The 20,538-nt window shown below is 53.4% G+C and overlaps 1 pseudogene across 1 annotated transcript; it reads left to right on the top strand.

The window, feature by feature from the left end:
- The first annotated feature begins 2,510 nt into the window (after positions 1-2,510).
- LOC308347009 (suppressor of cytokine signaling 5-like) lies at positions 2,511-18,282 on the top strand (annotated as a pseudogene). Its single transcript has 3 exons — positions 2,511-2,527; positions 3,597-3,742; positions 17,089-18,282. The product of its transcript is annotated as a suppressor of cytokine signaling 5-like (transcript).
- Positions 18,283-20,538: the final 2,256 nt, after the last annotated feature.

The raw sequence follows: 20,538 nt of genomic DNA, 5'->3' as shown, positions 1-20,538 counted from the left end.
CCAAGCATCTTGCCCAAGGCACTCAGCTAGTGACTCCTGTGGCCAGACTAGCCCCCTGTGAGCATATTATGTCCTGTGTTACGGAAACCCCTCGCCATCAGGCTGTCGGAAGGGGCCTGAGGCCTGACGGTCCAGACTCAAGCACGAGGCCAGCTTGCCGCCTCCTCTGACAGAACCCTTCATGCCACAGACGAGGACACTGTGTCTCAGGGGGGGATAACTCAACAGTCTTGGTGTGGAGCAGAACCAAAACTGGACTCTGGCCTGGTAGCTTCAAGGCCACTGCCTCTTCCTCAGCCACTTCTGATCCCCCTTTGTCCCTTTCTGTCCTAGAAGGCCAGCCTGGGTCCCATCTGGCCTCCTGGGGCCCCTCCCGGCGTGGCCCACCTGCTCCAGAAACACCACACCGCCCACGGGACTCTGTCCCTTTCCTGCATCCCGTTTCAACAGCCCCCACGAGGATTTCCAGCAGGATTGGAAGACATCCTGGTCCTGCCCTGCCCCCGCGGCAGGTGGGTGAGGGACACAGATGAGGAAGCAGGAGGACGGGGTGTGGGCAAGCGTGTCCTTTCCGGGGTGCACCTGAGGTCCTCAGGTATAGCCAGAACCCCAACCGCTGTGTTCGAAGCTCAGCTTCCGGCTGAGAAGGCCGAGGGCCCAAGCAAGGGCCGGGCCTGGGACCGATGTTCATTTCCTCCCGGCCTCCGAGCACACCTGCTCCTGCCGCTCACCAAGCCCACGTCTCTGCTCCTTTTCCTGAGGGACACACTACGGTTACCTCATCTCTTCTCAGGTACCCCTCCTTCCCTGTCCGTCTCAGCCTTCCATTCCCCCAGCCGGCCCGGGACAGCCTCGCTGCTCTCCACCGTGCTCACCTCTCTCCCCAGTGCCACAGCTCCTCACTGAGGCCGGTTGTGCGGGAGCTCGGAGGGACCCAGGGCCTCCTCCACCACCGCTCAGTCTATGAGTGGGCAGACTGAGGCTGCTAACCCACGGGTTCCTCGGGGGCATGGCTGGAGGTTGACCCTCTGTGTGTCCCCAAGACCTGGCATGGAGCCAGCGCAAATTCTGCAGCATGGCCTGCCTGAGATGGCAGTGGAATCAGCTGGGCTGGAATCCAGCTCTGCTCTTACATGCTGTGCAGCCTAGGGCTAGTTCCTCAACCTCTTTGAGCTTTCTGTTTCTCCTGTGTAAAAACTGGGGAAAACGAGGCCTATTTCATAGGGTTGTAGTAAGAATGGGTAAGACGATGTACGCAAACTTAAATATCTCAGTAGAAGGCGGTTATCTCTCATTTATTCAGTAAATACTGATTGAACGCTTACGATGTGTCATTGATGCTGAATTCAAAAAGGAAGAAACCAAGTCAGCAGACCCCAGGTTCCCCGAACTCCCATTCTGGGCTCTTGCCGGGTATGTCCCCGCCCCACGTTCCTACTCTGTCTAGAAGGGGCCCCCAGATTATCCAACTGTCCCGTCACCGCCCTGCTCAGAGGCAACCAGGGGGCACGGGTGCCTCGAGTACCAGGCGCTGGCTCCTGGGGGTGGCCCTCTGTGCCTCCTGTGATCTGGCTCCCACATCTGTTTCCCACCAGGTCTCCTCTTCTTTTGTGACACCAAATTCCACTGCGGTCACGTGGGTCCAGTTCCCATGCCGGGAACACGGTGGGCTTTCCCATCAGCGAACCTTTGGGCGAGCTGCGCCCTGACCAGAACGGCCACCCACTTCATCACCTCCAGATAAACTCCTATCAGCTTTTTCCTCTTCCTCCGTGTGGCCTCCTTGATGGCCGGGGTCAGCCCTGAGCCTCCAACAGTCTCCACTAAGCGTCCTCCAAGAGCTCTCTTTGCACAGAATCCCACAGCAGCGAGGCAGGCGTGAGCTTCCCTCTGAGGGTCGGAGGGCCTGTGCTCTGTCTTGCACTGAGTTAGGTGCTTCCCCTTATAGGACCTGGGGAGTAACAACGGCGTGGGGAGACATGGGGATGTCACCCATCGGGTCCCCCCTAAGCCTTCAGTGGAGGTTACAGAGCTGGATTTGGTCAAGGTTATCGAGGGGAAGCAGGGGGAGCCAGGCTAACCTTGAGGGGGGCTCAGAAGTGAGGCGACTCAGCAGAGGCACCATTGGGCAGGACTCTCCTTCCCCAGGAGCCTTCTGCTGAGAAGGAAGTATTATTTAACCGACATTGTGTTGGGAGGGGAAACACGGGGTCCCTGGAACTCAGCCAGCCTCCTGCCTTCAGCCTGTTTGGCTTTGTTTGTTTTTTTGGCCTTTTTTTTTTTTCCTTTTTCTTCGGGCTAATTGTTCTCATTAAATCTTTTTGTCCTGTTTTGTTTTTTACGAGGCTGACAATGCTGCACGGTGCTCGGGCGCTGCTTCCTGTGTTTCTGCCCCAGCACAGGCCTCCGTGGGGCCTTGCTTCCTGTTGTGAGCAGTCACCATGACGACTCAAGGCCCTGGTGGGCTCCATGGGGTTGTAGGGGGGGAGCCTGGGGGGGGGGCGGCTAACATGGTTGACATCACCGGGTAAGGAGGCAAGGGTCCCGTCCGGAGGGGGTTGAATGGGGGCCGGGCAGGCAGTGGCGGGAGCCTGGTGCATTGCTGAGGGGTGACTCACAGCCTGGGAAGGGGAAGAATGCCCTCACATTCTTTTGGGAGGTAAACAAGGTCAGGGAGTGCGGCTGGGATCCTGTTTACCTGACCCTGGCCCCCCGGGGGACCAGGAACCAGTGCGGGACAACACACTGGAACAGAACCAGCCAGACCTCGGGGGCTAAGGGAACAGGAGGGAAGGCCAGGAGAAGGTGAGGGGCCAGTGGCTCTAGCCCAGACACCCTTCAAGAGGGCTGGTGGGAGCCAAGACAAGACTGGGATTCAAATTACAGCTCTGCTAAGTGACGGTTCTGTGCCTTTGAGCGGGTCACCTGGACTACTCCCCCCAGCCTCAGTTTACCCTCTTTCTCATGGGCTAATCCCCCTGTGTTGATGGCTATGTTCTCCAGTCCCATGGGGGCTGGCATGGGGTGGGCCAGGGGCTGGGCACAGCCTAATGTTCTGCAGGCTTCTCTGTCCCCCACCTGCCAACAGACCTCTGTCCAGGGCTAGGCACTCCAGACTCCTGGGCCAGCGGAGGAGGGCTGCACTGCACCCACGGGGTGATGCCCCCCACGGTGCAGCCCCGCCGAAGGGCCAGGGACAAGCTGGGCTCCGTAAGGAGGAGATGGGTGCACGGCGGCAAAGGTCGAGGCTCCTGCAAAGTCACAGGGCTGGAGTCAGGGCAGCTCAGGCTCTCCCCCCAGTCACTTCGTCTCCCTCCAGTCTTCCCAGAGCCCCACTTCCTATTCCTGAACCCCCCGAGTGACAGCTTCCCCCGCTCATCACAACAGGTCTGGAGGAGCCCCTCCTGAGCCATGGGGATGTACCCCTGTCAAACTCTGGGATTCACTGGTGCTGGGATCCTTCAAGATCAGCCAGGGAGAGGCCTAGAGCGGACCTTCCAGCCCTCGTGTCTCAGAGACAAGCCTCCGCTGCAAAACAGACCAGCTGCCAAGAGGAAGGGGCTGCCTTTCTGCAACACGCCCCCCAACCCCTGCAGTTGCCAAGGGGGCGGCACCCGGAGATGGTCCCTAGCAGCCACAGTGGCATTGAGGCCACCTAGCCTCATGGCTGAGAGTAAGGACGTCAGCGTCAGGCTGGCCTGGATCAAGTCTGGCTTTGCCGCTTGCCAGCTGGGGCGCTCAGGCAAGTTCCTTAGCCCCTCTGAGCCTCAACTTCCTGATCTGGAAAACGGCCTCTCCCAGGGTTTGCTGTGAGATTCCGTGAGCGAATACACGGAGGAGACTTAGCACATAGTAGGTCCTCAGCACCATGCTGAACCCACACAGACCCACTGTGTCCTGCCCTGCGGCGCCAGAGCCCTGAGTTCCCTCGGCCCCGGGTGCCCACCCCAGGGCAGGAGCCATGCTCCACACATGCCCTGAGGTTTTCCCATAAGGGGGTTGGACTTGGGCTTCCCTTGACGGGGAATATCCTGTTCTGGGAGTGGGGGGAGGAAGAGGAGCGGGAAGGATGCAGCCGCTCCACATTCCTGGCATTCTTGGCGACAGCCCCGTCCAGCTGCCCTGAGCTGCCACTGCAGGGCACTGGCCCGGGTCCAGGCTGTCTCGGCATGACCATGACGGGACGGCCTCCCCCTTGGGGTGCCCCTTGGGCTAGGGGTACTAGGGGACCCTCTGGTCCCAGTCCCACTCACCCCATGCCGTCCCAGAAGCAGATAAACCCCCACTCTGTAAAGAGTGGTTTGGGGGGTCTGGGGATAGTCGTGTCAACAGGAGAGGGGTTCAGCTTTTGGTTCTACCTTCTGGGATCTCCCCCAGCCTGCTTCCTCCCCCCAGGGAAACTCTGGAGCGTTGCCAGAGGACAGAGGTGGATGGGTGAAGAAGGGACAGGGAGAGGGCACCTGGCTTCCAGCCTCCCGTGGCTGGGACAGTCATTTTCCTTCTCTGAGACTCAGTTTCTCCATCTACAAAAGGGGAGGGCTGGCTCCCTCCTTTAAGCAACCTCGGCCCTGCTACACTGTGGTGTCGTGATCTAGTGATCACTCCGGAGAGCCTCTTCCCCTGACCAAGGGCAGAAACCCAGTCGGTCCCTGCCTGGAGCCTGGCCTAGTGCAGGTTAAGTGGTTCTCACTGTTGACCGTTGACCGGGGACCACCTGCCGCTCCATCCACGGCAACGGTCCGCAGGCTTCTGAGACCCAGAGAACCGGAAACAACACAGTCCCGGGGTGGTCTTGCTCCATCCAGACCCTCCTCCCTGGGTATGTCTTGGGGTTCCTGGGAGGGAAATAACTCGTCCAAGATCCCGGGCCCACTCAGCCGGGCTGAGCTGACTCGGGACCTCCCGCATTTGTTGCTCCTCCCGGAAGCCACCCAGAGCTGATTCTTTCATTTCCACGTTTCCCTGCAAACAGTCTCTGGTTTCAGACCGTGAGAGCCGGAGCAGTCTGGGAAGGAGCCCAACAGGGCAGATCCCCAGGGGTCCATGTCAGAAATCTCCTCTCCCGGGGAGGCTAAGCCTGTGAGCAGGTGGCCCCAGACACAGGCACCCCCTCCTCTCCCTGCACTGCTCTCTGCAGCTGGGGGGCTCGGCAGAGTCACACGGGCCCAGCAGGGAAGGCACAGCGGCTGCTCTGGGGTGGGCACCTCTGGGGTCCTGCCTGGGTGCCAGTCTCCCTCCCCATCTCCTCTCCTGCGGCTCAAGGACCACCCCAAGCCCCTTGGCCCCATCCTAGAGGCTCTCCACTGCCCTCGATGCCCACTGCAGAGTTCAAGAGCTCACTCTGACTCTGGGGACAGAGACTGGGGAACCTGGTCCAGGCCACATGGGGAGGAAGAAAAAGCTCTTTGCCCAAGTTAGGAGTCGGAAGACATCCCTACGCTTGGACCTCAGCCCTTGCATGACTGCTGGAGAGTTGGATAAGGTGGCCCCTCCGGGCCAGTCCCACTGAGACCCGCGGTGGTCCCAGGATTCTGAGATTCAAATTCCCATGCCCCACCCCTCCCTGCATACCCTTGACCGCATTAAACAGAGGAAGCCCCATTCTGCCACCTGCCCTTGTCCGGGACCTGCCCCTCACAGTGCAGCCAGGGTCCTGTTCCCAACAACCCCACCTTCCCCATCACTCGATCCCCCTGACAGCCCAGACACCCCCGAAGCCATTGCCGCCACGTGGCCGGGGCCCCTGTCTGCTTCCTGCCTGCTCGTCCTGTGTGTGTCTGTCCCGACTTCTGTCTGTCTGAGGGACCACAAAAGGAAAAGGCTGGAACACACCCCGCTGGGTCCATGTGACCAGTGCACTCCTCACCCCCGCTGGGAAATCACCGCCATTGTGGCGACTGGGAGCCACGCGAGTGTGCGCCGGCGTGTCTGCGGGCGTGGTGTGTGCGTGTGGCGGGGGAGGGTGACACGGGGTGTGTGTCAGGATTTTGTGTGTGTGGAATAATTGGTGAAATGGATTATGATAAACTGAGCGGAATGGGCGGAGTACTAGGCAACCATTAAATATGATGCCTTTGAAGAATCGTGAAGACATAAAAAATTGTCACAATTTAAGAGTTAGTTAAAAAAAAAAAGTGCACCCAAAAGAAGAAGTGGAAGCGAATACAGCAACCGCTAATAATTGTTATCTCTAGATTGCTAGATTATGAGTAATCTTGTCTTTCCTTTATACTCTTGGCTATTTTCAACATTTTCTGCAAGGCGCACTTGTTTTTAACCAGAAAAAGGAAAAAGAGGTAATAAAAAAACAAATTAAAGAGGAAGCAGAAAACAAACATGATTTAAGATAAAAAGAAATGAAGGCCTAGTGGAAAATGTTAAGTATAAAACGAAGCCAAATATTCAACTCAAGACAGCGAACACTGAGTGAGCACCTACTTAGTACCAAGGCTCCGCTGAGTGTGGAGTTATGGAAATGCTCAAGATGTAGCCCTCCCTGGTGACAGCACTGTCCATCAGGAGGGTGGGACAATCACCAGTCATCGATAACATAGACACAGATACACTGCAGTTCCCCCTAGCCCCAGAGGGCACCAGAGAAAGAGAGAAAGTGACAGGTGAATCAGGAGGGCTTCAGGGAGGAGGTGACTTTTTAAAAATATTTATTTCTTTGAGTTGGGAAGGAGTAAAGGGAGAGAGAGAGTCCTCAGGCAGACTGCCCACTAAGCACGGAGCCAAACTCGGGGCTTGATCCCAGGACCCTGAGATCATGACCTGAGCAGAAATCAAGAGTCAGCCACGTGATCAGCTGAGCCCCCCAGGGCTTCAGGGAGGGCATGCAGTAATGGAGGGAAGCGCAGTGGGTGGCCAGAAGACCACCCTTTGTCTGGAGCAGGCGTGACACACAGGCAGCAGTTCACCCCAAGTCTGCGGTGCTGGGTTGAGCTCTGGGTTCAGCGCTTCTGAAGCTAAGCGGGCACTCACAGGGAAAGAAGGCAAGGATTGATTAGCAATTCATTCAAGAAATAGTTGAAGACCTACTATGTGCCCCGCACCACCTGGGGAGTCCTGCAGTGCAGCTTCCATCCCAATGGAGGGGAAACAGGCAATTGAACAATTAAGGAGTAAAAGATCTGACATGCCGGATGGTAAGAGGTGCTATGAGGAAGGACGAGGCCAGGGCAGGCGGGGGTTGGTTCTATGTGAGGAGCTCTGGGAAGGCTTCCCTAGTGGGGCATCTGATGGGAGGAAAAAGGAAGGGAGGTGTGGAATCCTGAGGAGGAGGGGCTCAGAAAAGGGGAGGGGGACAGCGCATGCAGGGCCCCAGGGGAACACAGGGAACACGAGGTCAGAGGGGGACCCATAGGTCTGTGTGGGGCTGTGGTGGGGACCTGGGTTTTTCCTCCAAGAGACAGCAGGAGCCTTGGGCAGGGGCTGAACAGAGAAGTGCACAAACTGACTTGAGCTACTCTGTGGCGGCCTGGGGTGGGGGGCAGGGAGGGGCCGAGAGAGGTGGGGGCGCCAGGCCGGGCTGGCAGTGTGGGGGTGGGGACAAGGAACGGGAATCTCAGTGTATTCTGCAGCCGGGAGTGATGGTGCTTGCAGACTCCAATACGTGGGTCCCAGCTCTTGGGAGGACGGGGCTGCGACAAGTAAGGGAACAGAGGCAGCAGGCGCTGAGGCTGGATGGACAAAGGCTGCGAACCCCAGGGACGAACCTGAGACATCCACCCGGTGTAGCAGAGCAAGCAGCCAGACCAGGGAGTCTGAAGTCCAGGTCCCTGGCTCAAGAGAGGAGTGGGACCAACACGGTTCCTGCAGAGAGGTGGGTGCGAGCCTGGTGGGAGAGGCTGAGGCTAGCAACAGTGGAGAGAAACTCAGAAAGGGGAGTCAGGACTACTCTTCCCAGGAACCTGGCTATACAGGGGAGCCTCAGTGGTGTCCCAAAACCCAAGCAAGAGGCTCAGAGGGCCCCACAGGTCATCCTCCCATGACCCTCCCCAGCAGTGGCCAAGGGGCCACTGTTTACTGGAGGGCGGGGGACGGTGGCCAGAGCTCTTGGTCTGGGCTGGTGTCCACACACAGGTGCTCAGGGCCAGTCAATGTGGAGCCAAGGGTCAGAGAAGAGAGAGACCTGAGCGGACACCAGTGCCAGGGCCACGTGCCAGGTCATGGCCAAGGCTGGCTCCCCACGCGCCGCCATGTTCTAGGAGTGGGAGAATTCTGAATCCAAATGCTTCATTAAGAAGATCGACTTCTCCCTCTCTGTCTTCTCTGCACTGGGGAGCAGCTCTCCTGCCACAGCCCCGCATCCGCTGAAAATGGACGCCTGGGCCAAGCCGGCCCCCACCGCCTTCTTGGTCAGGAGAGCGCCTCTCGGCTGTTGCGCCCATCACACCGTCTGTGGCGGTGCTAAAACCACCAGAGACACTGACCGATGAGAGCCTAGCAGCTTGGCCCTCCCGAAGGCCATGGCGCTCCTGTGCCTGCTGGTAGACTCTCTTCTCCTCTTTGCCACAGGAAGGAGTCGTGTCCACCTCCCATAGGTCTCGTCTGCCCTGTATATTCTTTTCCTATGCCTCCCCAGGCAGCCGGGGAAAAGTGCTCGGCTCGGGGTTTGACAGAGGGAAGACAATACTGTATGAATAAGGGGGAGAAAAAAAAAAAAAGATCTGCTTCTCACGGAGAAAGAGCCTCTATTTGACTTCACACGTGTTTCACGCGGTTATGCCACTTGGATACTGACTTTCAGTACGCAGACTTCCATCTGGACCCTGGCCCCAGAGCCTGCCAGTGTTAGGGTTGTCCTGGAGCGGACAGCATGAGTGGTGGGGGGAAGACAGGGTTGTCTTTTGGTTTGGTTCAGGTTTTGTTTGGTTTCTAAGATGGGAGAAGAACTAGCGTTCCCTCCCAAAGAGCCCCAGAGAGGGGAAACCCAGGGAGCAGGTTGAGTTTGGACTGTGGGAGGGCTGGGGGTCCAGTGCACGCGCACGTGTGTAGGATCGCCCCGCTGGAGACTCACAGGTACCCCACCCACGAGACTAGCTGGGAAGGCAGCCTGAGCAGGTGCAGGGCCCAGCAGGAGGGTGGGTGGAGCACGTGGATGTTCTCCCATGATTCCTTCTGCTATTTCAGTGCAAAAGGAGCATCACCGTGGGCTACAAATAAGGGCAGAGGGCCCTGGAGGTTTGCGGAGGGAGGAGAAGGTTTGAAAGAGCCCTCATGTATGGAAGGGGAGCCAGGGGACCTGAGAAATATAGCTGCTCTGCCCAACAGCATGCTGGCAGATGCATTCTCCCAAGAGGGCCAAAGCAACATTTTGAATCCCACAAGCTCTTCTAGAACCTTCCACCCTCCCACTAAGGAGCAGAATCTAATTCCCCATCCCCTTGAACCTGGGCAGGTTGGTGACTCAGTTCTTGGCAATGAATGCAGTGCAAGTGATGCTGCCACGCTTCTGAAGTGACATAGGAAACACTCCCATCATGTAAGACACTCCCGCTGGAGCCCTGGGCCACCACGTTGTGAGGAAGCCCAAACCAGCCCATCCAGAGAGACCACAAGGAAAAGATCTGAGGTCACAGAGAGGGATAGATGTCCTGCCAGTCCCCGGATGCTTCAGCCCCAGCCACCACGTGACTGCCACTCTCTGAAACCCTGAACAACCCAGCTGAGCCCCACCCAACTCCATGACCCCCAGAATCCACAAGAGATGATAAAATCATAGTTGTCTTAAGCCTTTACTTTATGACCCAGAAATAGGTCATCAGAACAAACACTAAGGGCCAACTTGAGACTTATGGTCATGACATTCAGGTCACCCTCCCTCCCTTGGCCTGATGGCACTCAACACATTTCTGCAGGGACAGAAACACAGCGGCCCCAAGCTTCCGTCCATGCCTCCAGGGAGGAGCAGAGGATGAAGAGGAAATGTCAAGGGCATTGGGTCCTGGATGTCAGGCTAAGGTGTTTGAACTTGACCCTGGAGGCTACTGAGAGTACACCCAATCAGAGGTATTTACCTTCCGTGCACCTGCCAGGCTCTCTCTGGTTTTACCAATACAGAACACAGCCTCTATCCTCAGATGAAGCAGGAGAGGGGAAGACAGGAGCCTTCCCACAGGCGTGGGGACGCGGCAGGCTGGGTCTTCAGCCTTTCCCATCTGAGGTACACAGACACTGGAGTGGAGAAGGGCTGAAGATCGGGGAACCTCGTTTCCCCCATCTGGAAAATCCACTCGAGGCCTCTAAGTGGTCTTCTGCTTCTGAGACTGAAGATGCCACAGGCACATGTTTCCACGGACACCTTGTCTGTCTTGCCCTGGGCTCCATCATGTGAGCCGGACAGGCAGGAAGAGGAGGCCTGGCCGTCATTACGCTGTAGGCCTTGTTCTGGATTTTTAGGTTCTAAGTCACAGAAAACCCCACTCAAGGTGACTTTGAAAACTAAAACCTGGGGGCTGTGTAGTACAGTGAAAAGCACACGAGTATTTGAGGTTTCAAGCAGAGCTGGACCCAGCCCTGCAAACAGGGTGACAGGACCTGGTTTCTCTGCCTCCATGTCTTGGCTCCATGTTCTGGCTCCTGTCCCACGCTGGCTCTCCCTTGGGGCTCTCAGTCTGGCCCCCAGTTGGGTCTGGGTCTACCTTGTCTTCACAGCCCGCAGAGAGAGAAGGTCCACCTCCCGGGGAGCGTAAGTAGAGGTCTCTGTTCTGATTGGACGGCTTGAGTCACGTGTCCATTCATGAGCCAATCACAGTAGCCATGCGATGCCCCATCGTAATTGGTTTAAAGCAATCAGGGCCCACCTGGGGCAGAGACCGCGTCTAGCCCTGGAAACCTGGGGTCCTATCCCGAGGGAGGGGAGGGAATGGGTGCCAGAGAAGGAACCACTCAGCGCCTGCTACGGTAGGACAGACTCACGAGACTCACGATCAAAAGACGAGGACCCCAGGCAAGTCCCTTGGCCCGCCTAGCAGGACCTCCTGGAGAGGGCGCGCTCTGTCAGAGAGGAAGTGGTTGAGCGCCGGAAAGGGGGGAATCTCCTATCAAGGCTATTTCCAGTACCATCTGCCCATCTGGCCAGCCTGGAGCCCCGGGATGCGGACAGCCACCATTGGCCAGAACCCAGGGCCTGCCTGGGACACTTGGGCAGCTGGGGACTGAGTAAGCTGGGAAAAGTGCAGGCTGGAGAGGGCTGGGGCGGGGGAGCCATCCGACTCTTCCCTAACGCCAAAAAAGGGAACAGGAAAGGTCAGCTTAGGCTCCGGGAGGGATCCAAACAAGTAGCGTGACAAAAACAGACAGCCCCGTCTGGGCTCAGCTCGGCTGGGTCTTTCCATACCTTGCTCACCCAAGAGCCCAGGGAGCAAGGCTGGGCAGGGATTACCCCATTGCTCAGATGGGGAGGCCGAGGCTCTGAGAAATGTAGCTCACCCAAGGTCACCCAGAGAGGTGGGACAAAGGCAGAATATGAACCTGAGCTCTCTCAGGCCAGCCTCCTCCCCTACCCTCCTTCCCATAGCTCAGCTCTGAGTCAGGCCCATCCCACACACAGTAATATGAGGGTGAGGCCACCGGTTGTGGGGGGGGGACGTTCAATTCCCCCATGGCCCCTACTGTCTGCCAGGCAGGAAGATAGAGAAAGGGAGGCTGCAGGGTCCAATTGGCCCATGTTCAAGTCCAGCCTCTAGCCGCGCTTGCTGTGTGAATGTGGGCAAGTCAGTATACTCTTTACGAAATGAAGAAATGAGCACTTCCCTTAGAAGTCGTGGGGAGGAATGACTGACATCATGTATGTATAGCAGCTAGCACAGTGCAGCCGGTGGCGAGTGTTATATTCCTCCTCCCATCATGGAAGGAGTTTGTAAGGTTTAATTACAATATCATAGCAGAAATGCTGTGATCTGCTGAGCCCAATGCTGCAAGATGGAGCCCGCGGAACTCTTCCAAGTAAACACTGAGAAACAGAATGGGGGTGGGACTTTGGTGAGAAATTAACCTGCGGTACAGACGCAGGGTTCCTCGCTTTCTGGGAGAGAGTCAGGCCCAATTCCAGCGTTGTCCCCCGCTGCTGGGCAGAAGTCCAGACACAGCAGAATCTGTTTCCACCCTGTCCCTGGGGACTGAGGACCCGAGCAGGACTTTCATCCCCTGAGCCTGGACTCAGCAGGGGTGAGGAGGCTGCAGACACGGGGGGCATTGTCTGCCCTGGCGGGGTTAGATCCTGCCGCTGCCAACCCCTCTGGGGCACAGGGTCTCCATGGACCAGCCCAGCCATGCGGGGTTGGGGGGAGGTGGTGTTTGTCCCCCAGTTGCCACTGGAGACCCAGATTCTACCACTGGACACTCTGTCCAGTGTCCCGACGGTGACCCCAGAGCATCCCAGACCAGCAGGCTTGGGTGGGGCCTCGGAGGACAAAGCCGCCTTTCGCCGCTGGCAGCTGGGTGGGCAGAGTGCGTCAGCTCATCCGCCAGCCAGCGAGACCTGGAAGTCAGCCTCGCTGCCCCTCCCCCACACTCCATCACCACTCACGTCTTGTTTTTGTCATGACACGATATGACAGATGTTGCTTGTCAATTGTGCTGCTGAAGTCTCTCTAGACCCCGGCCCCTGCCATTCAACTGCACAGCCGCTGCCCTGGTCAGCTCCCCCTCCCTCCTGGGGTCTCACAGTCTGTCCTTCCCTTTCAGCCAGGGGGAGCTTTTAGCAATGCAGTTCAACCGTATCAGTCCCTGGCGTCAGTCAAGTCCAGTGAATATCTGCAAAACATACAACGCATTTCCAACATATGTAAAGAACTCCTACAAATCAATAAGAAAAAGAGAAGCAGCAAGTGAAAAGGAGCAGGAGACTTTGAGCAGGCCCTTCACAACAGAGGTTCTGCAAGTGACCTATGAGTCCACAAAAACATCATTAATCACCAGGGCAATGCAAAATAAAGCCACAATGAGGTATCACTGCACACCCACCCAAACTGCTAAAAGGAAAAGTATAGAAACTATCAAGTGTTGGCAAAGATGTGGAACAACTGGGGCTTCCCAGAACACGGGTGCAAAAGGGAGGGTATCTGGTACAAGCTCTTGGGAAAGTGGTTTGGCATTGTCTGCCCTCTACCCAGCAATCCCACCCCCCTGGGTTTATGTTTAACAGAAATGCATGCAGACGGCCATTGAAAGACATGGACAAGATCATTTGTTGCAGCTTTATTCACAGTGGCCAAAGGCCAGAAACAACCCGGATATCCATCAACAGTGGAAGGGAGGAAAAATCAAAGAGGGACAAGTACGGCAGCCACATGGACACATCACAAAAAGTGTTGAGAGGCAGAAACTGGACACGACGGCGTCCGCACCGTGGGATTCCATTTATGTGAATTTCAGAAACAGACAGAATCGAACAAGTCAAGATGGTGGTTATCTTTGTGGGGAAAGGAGGCACAGTGCCTGGGGTGGGGTGGGGGGCAAAGGAGGATTTCTTGGATGCTGATGATGTCCTGTTTCTTGATCTAGGCACTGGTTACGCTGGTGTGTTTAGGAAAACTTATCCAGCTGGACACTGAGTGATGCAGGCATTTTTCTTTACATAGTTTGCTCTTCAATACAAAGTTAAAAAAAAAAAAAAATTCCTCCACCTACACGGCCCAAAGTCCCCCATGGTGGTTCCCAGCAACTTATTTTCCGTCCCCAGGACACGCCATGTAGTTCTCTGTGCCTGGAACTCCCTGATCCAGTTGGCAAACATTCTGCTCTGGGATCACCACCACCGCCAGGAAGCCCTCCCTCCCAGCCCCAGACAGAGGCGGTTTCTCTGTCCTCAAAGAGCCATGGGCACCTTCATTTCGGCCCTAATTCCTCTGATGGTCCAGCCACAGCATTTACCAAACTCCTGTTATGTGTCAGGCACATAACACTTTGGATAAACAGTCATAAATAATAGGTTACACTAATAAAAATTAAATGATTGCAGAAATAGACACTGACAAATCACATGTATGCTGGGAAGGGAAGTCCAGGAAGTCAGTGGAGAATAATGCTCGGGGGGCTGTGGGGGGGTTGCAGTGGGGAGTCTCTAGGCTGAGGGCACCCTGCAGACTGAGAGCTCTAACCCATGGCTGTCTGAGGGGGACATATCTATGTCCGTGATTTCTCATCTCAGTCCCCAGGAGCACAGGGTTGGGCCCATTAGGTGTCTGGGAGGATTTTAGGGGTGAATGAGGGACTGACTGAATGTTGAGAGGCAAGGGTTTGGGGGCTTTCAGGACACCAGATTCCCCTTTACAAATGCGCACCTCTGGCTGGAGAGTCAATACCGGAAATAAAGTTTGGGGTTCCTGGAAGCACAGACCCCACCAACACCAGCAGTGAGCGTGCAGAGGCCTGGGCCGATCATTCCTTCCTTGGTTGGTTCTCGCAATTGGTAAATATTAACTGAGTAGGAATTGTGTGCCAGGCTCTATAGGAGGGGCTATTCCCTTCACCGCTCATTCATTTCCATTTCCCAGGGACTATTTCAACTTCTGGGATTTCTGGGGGCTTAGGTCTCTCCCTGCTTCTGGATGCTTCCCCACCCCGTACCCCAGTCCCTATGCACTGGACCAGGCAGGACTCTCCCGCAATCACCAGGGGAAATCCCAGGGAATCTTGGGTTATACTGTCTGCCTGTCTGTTTACAAGCCCGAACATGATTTAGAGGGCGGTGGTTCACCTCACCAAAATTATGTCTGCTTTACCAGAGAATTCCCAATGCTATTTTCGTCTTCCCCATGGGATGTCCCAGACACTGGTGGCGGGAGCACGAGCAGGTACTGTCCTCGCAGAAGCAAGTTAGGACAGCGTGTGCCCCCCGAGAGACAGCCAGCCCTCCCCTCGGGGTAACACTCGGAGCGCGTTACAATCCAGCCCTCCAGGGACCATGCCCGAGAAGTTTCCCGCGACCCCGCTTGCGGCAATTGTGAAGTGAAGGCAACCGGGCATCCCTCACCAGGGAAATGGATGAGGAATGTGGGGGATGCAGGTGGAGGGGAGAAGACTTAGCCCATCTGTAAAACAACATGGGTCAAACCCGAAGACCTGGTTTTGAGGGGGGAAAAAAGGAAATAAATAAAATGGGGCGTCGGACATGATCCCACTGGTGTAAACTTAAAATGGATATACACACTCCCCCAAAGCTGCCTGCTTGCCGAGGGCATGTATTTATTTAAGAACATATCGTGGGGCACCTGGGTGGCTCAGTGGGTTAAAGCCTCTGCCTTTGGCTCGGGTCATGATCCCAGTGTCCTGGGATTGAGCCCCACATCGGGCTCTCTGCTCAGCGGGGAGCCTGCTTCCCCCTCTCTCTCTGCCAGACTCTGCCTACTTGTGATCTCCGTCTGTCAAATAAATACATAAAATCTTAAAAAAATTAAAAAAAAACAAAAAACAAAACAAAAAAAGAACATATCATGACTACATTTGAAGAGGAGTCTTTGGAGGGAGGGGAATAGGGTTTGGTTCAGGGATGAGGGGAGATACACACACACACACACACACACACACACACACACACACACACACTTTATATAAAATTTTTAAAGGCCCTGCATGGACAGTGAGAGCATATGAAGAACAAAAGATTTTAGTTAATGGAACAATCTCCACTTGACATAAAAAGTAAAATTATATTTAAACTGGACTGCTTCTGAGAGGAAGTAGAAGATGTACTTTTTCTTATTCCTCCCACTAAGTGCAACTAAAACCCTAATCACAGTATATAAAACAAGCCTGAGGAGGCTCTGAAGGGAGGGGAGAAGAAGGCAGATTAGCCAGGGATCACAGGACCCGAGAAACAACACAGCGATGAGTTTCTGTTGTTGGAATATTTTTTTTTTTAATTTGCCTCATATAGCTCAGACTTGAAGCTGAAGAAGCCAGCAATCTGGAAATGCCAAGGGGATTGGATATTCACACCCCCCCCCAAAAAACAACAAAGCCTACTCTATCTAGCCAAAGAACCAGAAAAGAGGCAGCTAGCAAGACAGAAAAATTTTACACAATAATTGGTGTACTCCAGCCAAAGCCTTTAGAAAAATCTGTGGCCCCATCCGTGCCAGCAAGACCACGTGGGAAACCTAGACTTCTCCCTTCAGCAGTGTATAAGGTGCTCCAATCTCTGTGCCGGGATGCTATCGGGGAAAGGCCAAGAAGGGGGCTGGGACTTGCCTCTCCACCTACGCAGCAAGAGGGAAACTCACCAACTCTAGCACGAACAGAGGTCAAGTGGGGAATTCGGACTTCTAACCCTATTTGGCAGCAATGAGGCATTTCCCCCACTTCCCTACTCCAGAAGCATTCCGGGCAACTAGCTAAAGCAGAAGGCTGCACAAGATACAGAGTTTCATCACATAATGCCCAAAATATCCAGGTCTCACTAGAAAACCACTCGTCAAGCCAAAAGCCAGGAAGATCTCAAGCCGAATGAGCAAAGATGCCCACACCAAGATAAGCAAAGTGTTACGAACACATCTGAAACCAATGAAAACAAAAGTCTCAGCCAAGAAACAAAAGATATAAACATTTAAAATACCATTTACAATTGCTCAAATAAAATAAAATGCTGAGGTGTAAATCTAACAAAACACGTCCACAGGGCTTGGCGTGCTGAAAACTGACGGAAAGCTGATGAAAGAAATCAACAAAGGCAAAGACATGGAAAGACATACTATGTTCATGAAGATGACTCAGCAGAGTAAAATGTCAATTTTCCCCAAACTGGCATATGGACTTAATACAATTCCTGTTAAAACTCCAGCAAAATGTTTTGAGGATAGAGATAGACAAAATTACTCTAAAACTGGTATGGAGGGGAGGTATTTTCCATTCCTGTGAGATTTGGGGGGAGGGGAAAAGGTGAAGGGGGAAAGGTGGCTGGGGAAGGGGGTGGGGAAGCATCTGGCAGAGTTGGGGTCCCGGAGCCCCCGGCTTAGTCCAGAGGAAGCGAGACTGTGCTTGACTGGTCAGTCGAAAGGGACAGACGGAACCTTCTTCCTGGCCTCAGGTGCCCCCAGGTAAGGCCCTTCCACGTGCCCAAACTGATCTTATAATCAACAGATAAAGTGGGGAAGATGCAGAATCACTTTAAACACAGGTGTCAGAATCTCTTTGGTCACAAGGGAGGGAGAAGATGTGGACATGGAGTCCGACAGATGTTTGTCTGTACTAAGCTCCCTAACAACAAAGCAGCCCCTTAGGAGAAAACCTTACCTTGCAACTGAGATTAAGCCCTTCCAAGAATCCTCCTAGGAGAACCCAAAACTGTGCCACCGAAATTGCTAGATTGTTCAAGTAAGCACTGAAAAGGGTCATGATTCATGTGTCACCCCAGGAAAGAGACTTGCAAGAAGAGATCCGCACTCTGGACATGCTCCGTGGGGTGGGAAGAGAAAACATTCCTGTTCTACAAAGACATAGAGTTCATTAGATGCTGATAAAAAGCCGGGTAGAACTCTGCGGACTTCAAAGGAGAGAGCGGCGGTATGGCGTAAGCTCTGTCCTCGATGGGGACAGGTGTCCGCAGAGCCGTGGGAAGCCACTCTCTGAGACAGAGGTTGCAGGACACTGGGAGCTTGTGTTTCCTCATGAGAACTTACAGCCAGCAGTCCAGACCCTTCTTCTCTAATAAAAAACAAAAACATATTTCTGAATTAAGGTTTGAGAAATGCCCATTTCCTGCTGGCTCAGATGTAGCTCCCCGATGGCATTTGATTAAACAGCACAGAGCCCCTCGTGAGCCCACACTCAACTTTTTTGATCTCTTCGATCCATCGTTGGTTTGTGCAGGAGATGAAGAAGATAGGCTTCGAGAGGGAAGATGGCTTAGTATCGAAGAGGGGGTGACCCTCCTCCCAAGGCACAAAGACACACATTTGAAGGCACCGCACAGGTTAACCCGTTATATAAATTGGGACCAAAGTCAGCTCCTGGAATGACTGAAGTAAATGGGGACATTACTGTGATTCTAGAAGCTAACCATGACTCAGAAGAGGACAGTCACTCTGTGCCTGCAGTCACGTAGGCAGAAGCCACATCAGGTGTCTGGAGACAGCCGTGTCCACGTTAGCAGACAGGGGGTTGGAAAGTCCATCCGCAAATTGATTACAGGCACTGCCACGTGCCGACTTGCTTTGAATTCAAGGGAATCCCTGTTCCTGGGAAGAGATGGACCGTTACGAAGCAGAAGCCTTCCTTGAAGGGAAACCTGAAGGCAGGTTCTTGCACATTCTACGCAAGAGGACGACCTCTTGAGACCACAGAACCTCTGTGAGCTTCCGTGAATTAAACACTGGAGTCCCCGGGTCATGATCTCGGGGTCCTGGGATCGAGCCCCACATCGGGCTCTCTGCTCGGCGGGGAGCCTGCTTCCCCCTCTCTCTCTCTGCCTGCCTCTCTGACTACTTGTGATCTCTCTCTCTGTCAAATAAATAAATAAAATATTTAAAAAAACAAAAACAAAAAAACACTGGAGTCCCAAGTGCAGTCTGGGTGCCGGAGACCCGTGTATATTTCAGGCCTCCACTGTAACGGGACTCTGGGAACGTTATGAAGATCCCAGTTCTTGCATGTTTTTTGAACCATTGCTTACTCTATCACTAAAGAGGACTTTCCCTTTCAGCCTGCCATATATCTGCCGGGCAGTGGTCTGTAGGTGCCCTACGTGTGATGGAACCGATGGCTCCCTTTACCAATCATGCTGCAGGATTTTTTGAAAGAGTATCATTGTGCCCAAAAAGTTAAGAGTTCACTGGTTAGAACGAGAACCAGTCAAGGCAAAGAATGTCCCCGAAGGGCATTAACTTGATCTACTTTTATGTGCATCAGACCATGTGCTATTACATAGCAAGGACGCGTATCCGCGTTAGGGTTTTTCCAGTACAGTGTATAGGCTTAGTGTTAGTATCTGTCAGGTGCAATCTGCTGTTACTTACTCAGATAAATGTGGGGCCCATTGAGACAACAGAAGACAGAGTGTTCAGTAAGGCTGAAAAAAACATTTTTTTTGTCGACTGAGCGAACAGTTTGGTTTTTAATGACGGTTGTAATTGAGTGAAACAACTCTGGGGCATTTGCTGTGATGAATTCTATTTCCTTTTTTTTTTTTTAAGATTTTATTTATTTCTTAAGAGAGAGCATAAGCAGGGGGGAGGGGCAGAGGGAGTGGGAGAAGCAGACTCCCCACCGAGCAGGGAGCCCAGGGCGAGGGGCTGCTGGATCCCAGGACTCCAAGATTATGACCTGAGCCAAGGGCAGGCGCTTCCTCAACTGAGCCACCCACGTGCCCCAAAGAATTCTATTTCTTACTAAAGAACAAATTATTACTATTGGATGAGTATTTCAACCGTGTGACTAATCTTTGAAATTGTTATTTTTTCGAAGAATTTTTCTACAGCCTTCCAACAGTAGCGCTGTTTGTAGTTACTATAAATCACGCTTTGGGAGTCCAAAAGATAAAGACTGCCTTCCTTTGAGAAAAAAAGAAAAATGCAATTTCCTGGCCACAAGGGCACAGTGAAGTTCACCGAAGTGTTGAATTTGGAGTCAATCTCGTGTCTCTTCTGCAAAAGGTACTGTTCAGTAAACCAAGTTTCCTAGACAGTTGCTCCTAAAAATTCAGGCTTATAAAGCTGGTAGTAGAATTTTATCCCAAGGCCTTAGGTATTAATTTTTTTTTGAATGAGTGCTTTAACTTAAAACACACTGGGAAGAGCTGCAATGTGGTCCTGTGTGTGATTTTTTTAGGTTAGTACGTGCAGTCTACTCATTGATGAAAGCTGGATCTTTTCCTGTGCCCGTGATGCGTTTGTGAACCATGAAGAAAGTGAGACTAGAAGATGCCCAGACAAGTCTGATGGTAACAACAGTGGTTGCCGATGTTGAGATGATTGTTAAACCGCGATGAACAGTTTGGATAGCAGGATATAGCTCTTAGCTGTAAACTCTCATAGCTGAATTGCTTAAGTACAGTTTGTAGAATTTCAGGGCAGTTAATTTCTAATGGAAAATCTGAAACTCTAATTGCAGGCTTCAAAGATACTGTACAACCATTTTATCTATAAATAACTTCACTTAGCACCTTTTGGTCACTTAGAATAGTATGAAATACTACTTCAGTGAGCTATTTTGGAAGTGATGCCAAGTGCTAGTGTTGGCTTTTGAGTATCGAACTGAATTTACAGTTCTGTCCCAGACATTTTGCACTCGTCAAATCCATTCTTGTGTCTTTTTGTTAATGTGCTCTGGACCACCGGTCAGTACTCCTTGGTTTCCTTACCCTGATGTGACAGAAAGTTCTTTTACAAGCTGTTGGCTACTGCCAAGGCTACAAAAAGGAAAAGCTGTATTTGTAGGCAACATTAACTGTTTGACTGCTAATGTATGTTTCTTCTCGCTGTGGCTTGTTATGGCTTCTTTTTTTTTTAAAGATTTTTTATTTATTTATTTGACAGACAGAGATCACAAGTAGGCAGAGAGGCAGGCAGAGAGAGAGGAGGAAGCAGGCTCCCT

This window comes from Martes martes (genome assembly GCF_963455335.1).
Source record: "Martes martes genome assembly, chromosome: 8".
NCBI classification, from domain to species: Eukaryota; Metazoa; Chordata; class Mammalia; order Carnivora; family Mustelidae; genus Martes; species Martes martes.
This window is presented reverse-complemented; position numbering and strand designations above follow the sequence as displayed.